We start from the raw sequence: 4,313 nt of genomic DNA, 5'->3' as shown, positions 1-4,313 counted from the left end.
AACAGTTTGTCTGCAAACTTTAGGCGACATTTTTTACGTGTTGCCATTTGTATTTACAGTTCATAACTGTCGCCAAAAGAATAAGCAAAGGTAACAGTTTTCTAGTGTCCTCATTACGTATAGGCAACACTTCTTAACAGTTGCCATAACTTATGGACAACAGTTTAAACATTTATGTTTATAATAGACAATAATTTTGCTATGATTATAACCAAATTTAACATTCAATTTATATTTGGAATACAAGTGAGGCAAATACATGAACTCCTTTATTCAAATGATTGCAGTTTTACATAAATAAATGAATAGTAGAGTACATCCTTTCTATAGGTACTAAAAAGTAGGAACATGTACTACTACTATAAAAAAAACCTAAAGTCATGGTTACTGCTCCCATGACTTCTCATATACAAGTTAAGACAATATTTACTCAACCATAAATACAAGTATACAACTAAAATTGGCACAATCTTGGTGTAAAATAGTAAAAATTTCCATTCAATACCCCCACTATCTTGGCTGCATAATCATATGAAGAAGCACCTGTGACATGCCTTCTTTGATCCTAATCCCTTTTCACTGTAATGCTCCTATGTAAAACCTGATACACCAACTTAATTAATCAATAGTTGAACAAAAACATAATAAAGGCCCAAAACTACATCAATCAAAGATGGCATATGCTACCACAAACCAACTTAAAGACTATGTTTATGTTTTCAAATCCAATTGAATTAATTTCCCCAATAATTGATGCATTTGCTCATGACCGTAATGTTCATTAGTTAAATCATATATCATATTTTAAGCAAGAACACCTACTACTAGTTATGCCTAACTCCATTCACAAGATGTATCCAGAGGACTGCGAAAGATTACATGAACATTGCGCTGGCAGTAAGCCAACAAAACTACAAAAGAAAACCACAAGTCTTAAAAAAACCAAAACGACTTTTGCTACAAGCCCCAGGTACAAGCCTCAAAAACCAGCACCCGAACAGACAATAAACAAACAAAAGTCCCAGGTACAAATAACAGAACCAAAACAATGAAATGAAAAAAGGAAATAGCAACAAAAACAGACCCAACCAAAGGGAAAAACTAGGAAAAAAAATCAAAGCTGCTGCTGCTGCAGAACCACCACAAACAATTCCAAAATCACAACATAGCAGGTTGAAAAAACCAGAAAAAATTATAGAAGCAACATGAGCAAAAACACAAACCTTAATAAACCAATAGTTTCATTCAGATTGATATTTGCATAATCTAGCACAAATTCAGTACCTTCATATTAATAACCTCCTATTAATTACTAGCAATGAAACCAAATTATTGTAAACTATTACACAAAATTAGGAATATGCAGGTTGTTTATATGCCAACTTAAAACTATTGTTACGTTGTTATAACTTTTGCAAAGGAAGGAGTGCTATTACTTTGCCTTGGCTAAAACAATTTGAAGCTAATTTCCAAATCTAGCTAACTTAAACCTTAGTAATTACTCTTTCAAACTTCTGAATCATGTTTTAAACATCATATGCTATGTCTACTGTATGAGGAGAGGACTAACACTTCCACTTTAGTTCATTGACACCATTTGTGTTACAAAATGGATTCTTGAATTAGGTATTTTCATTACCATATAGATAAGCAAGACTTTGATTAGCCAATTATCAAATAATCAAATAAATAAATACCCTTATAGAGTTAAGATAAAAGTAACCACCCACCTTCCACATAGGAATAAGCTTTTAGCACCAAATCAAACACCAAAATTTCCCCAAAATGAATGAAACAATGGAGTCCCGGATAGCAAACACAGAGCTTCTCTTGGTCTACACGATAAAAAGGGTTCATTAGTTGCCAAAAAAATTTCTTGTGTAAAGTAGAAGATCAAGTAATTAGGTGTTTCTTCACATCAACACACACAAAATCCCTAAAGATCTGAGTGTTTCTTTAAAATAAAAAACAGAGAGAGAGTAAAACGACAGTTCAAAACCCTAATTGAAAGAAAACTTAATCTAAAACACTAAATAAAAAACAAAGAGACATTGAAATTATAGAGGTGACAATGACCTGAGATTTGATTTTGGAACTATTGAGTTTCTCACCGTATTCGCAGAGCTTCTAGCGATGTAGTTAAAATTCATCTTCGGAACGACCGTCGCGGTGTGTCAGTGTTCGATTTGTTTGAAATAGAAGAAGCAGAGAGAGAGATAAGCAGTGGTGTGAGAAGTAGATTGAAGGATGGAGGCGAGGTGTGAAGCGGAGAAGGAAGGAGACAAAAAAAATGGAGGCGAGGTGTAGTATCTAGGGTTTTTTTTGGCTATTTTAACTAAAAGGTTGATTGCTTCAATTCAAAAAAATTTGACGGAAAATAAAAAGAAAGTTAATTAGGAAAAAGGAAAACAAGATTTTTTTTTTTTTACATAGGTAAAAGTGGAACTGGTTTTTTTTTTTTTTTTACATAGGTAAATGCCATATATATATATAAGAAAGGATCAAATTACAGCGGTGTAACATTTGAGTAATGTTACACCGCTCAATAACGCTTCAACGAAATACAAATTTTACAAAATCCACCGTTGGATTGAAAGTTTATATTTTATAGATCATCTATGTTAAGTTTTATAAAAATTTAAAATCGTTTGATATGTTATTGAGATAAATCAAGATTAACGGTATTCGATAGAAGCGCATAAACCATTAATCTTGACCGGTCTCAATAACATGTCAAACGATTTTAGATTTTTGTAAAACTTAACATGGATGATCTATACGATATAAGTTTTCAATCCAACGGTGAATTTTATAAAATTTGTATTCGTTAAAGCGTTATATATATATATATATATATATATATATATATTAATAATTAATTAATTAATTAAAAATAATAACAAATAAAATAAAATAATAATAATAAGTAACAAAAAAAGAAATCACAATAGTAGACCCATAAAAAAAATCACAATATATAATAACAAAATATAATGATCATTCTTATAAAAAAAATATAATGATTATTATTATTAAATTATTTATTAATTATATTTGAAGGGATATCAAAATAAATAAAAAAATATCTTTTTTATTTGCAACAATTGGAAAACGTAGTCTTTTGTTAAAAATAACGCAACCTTTGAAAATTGTTCCCTCATATGGCTAAGGCGACATTTAATAGCTATTGCCTAAAAAGTTCCCTAGTTACAGTTGAAAATTGTCCCCTATTATATTTTAGGGAACAGTTTTATGGTGTGGCAAAAAAACACCCAGTAACATGCATAAATTGTCGCCTATACTATTTTTAGGCAACAATTGTCATGGGTTGCGTAAAATAGTGTTGCCAGAGACTACAAATGTTGTAGTGTGTGCTTGAGCACTGTTGTGAAGTCTCTTGCTTGTGTGCTTGAGCATTTGTAATCTTGTGCGATTATAGTGAAATCCCTTGGAAGTGCAAGGGGACTGGACTACTCTCGTTTTGTGAGAGGAACCAGTATAAATTGCTTGTGTGCTTTCTCTCTCTCTTATCTCATTATTATTTGTGTTACTTATCCGCTGCTAACTTAGTTAAGTTAAGAACTTTGAAAAAGTTTTAACTTGGCTAAAACACAATTCAACCCCCCCTTCTTGTGTTTTCACACCTTCAAAAATAGGGGGATCAAAAGTTCAGATTTATCAAAATAGGGGAATAAAAAAGATGACTTTTAAAATAGGGGATCAAAAGTTCAGATTTTTCAAAATAGGGGATCAAAAGTGCATTAAAGGTTTTTTTTTTTGTATGGGAAAAATTTGATTTGTGTTTTCTCCGATTTTAAAATATGAGGCTAGGGCAAATAATAGAGACATCGATACTCATTCTAACTCCGTCCTCGAACATGTTCTAGTAGTTATATTAAAATTGTATTTTACCCCTCTTAAATTAGAAATTTTCAAACAAACTTTTACATAACATTTATATATTTATTTATATTTTTAAGTTGAGCTTAAAAATATTTTCTCTATTTTCTCTTTGCTTACAAAATAATATAAATTTGATCAAAAAATTATCCAATTTCAGTACAAAACATTTTAACATACTGATGTAAATTTGCACATAGAAAAATCCTTATAATTAGACATACTCCTATTTTTAGACAGTCAAAAGTCAAAACAACTTCTAACTTGATTTCCGTAAAAGGTTTCTACAAAAGTAGCAGTTTCATCTCTCCCTAAGATGTGTTACACACTTGCACCCCTTGTTTTCTGATTGGCTAATAATCGTACGTTATGCTCTTGTCTTTAGTGTTAGAGTTGTTATGACTTGATATGGA

At 30.9% G+C, this 4,313-nt stretch overlaps 1 long non-coding RNA gene across 1 annotated transcript; it reads right to left on the bottom strand.

The window, feature by feature from the left end:
- Positions 1 to 247: 247 nt before the first annotated feature.
- Positions 248 to 2,357, bottom strand: LOC123887566. The gene is made up of 3 exons (XR_006801581.1): positions 2,077 to 2,357; positions 1,731 to 1,835; positions 248 to 601 (listed from the first exon to the last, which is right to left on the bottom strand). It is a non-coding gene; the product is annotated as an uncharacterized LOC123887566 (long non-coding RNA).
- Between the last annotated feature and the right edge of the window lie 1,956 nt (positions 2,358 to 4,313).

This window comes from Trifolium pratense, linkage group LG5, assembly GCF_020283565.1.
Source record: "Trifolium pratense cultivar HEN17-A07 linkage group LG5, ARS_RC_1.1, whole genome shotgun sequence".
NCBI lineage: Eukaryota > Viridiplantae > Streptophyta > Magnoliopsida > Fabales > Fabaceae > Trifolium > Trifolium pratense.
Note: the sequence above shows the minus strand (reverse complement) of the source record. Positions and strands in the feature narration are given on the sequence as shown.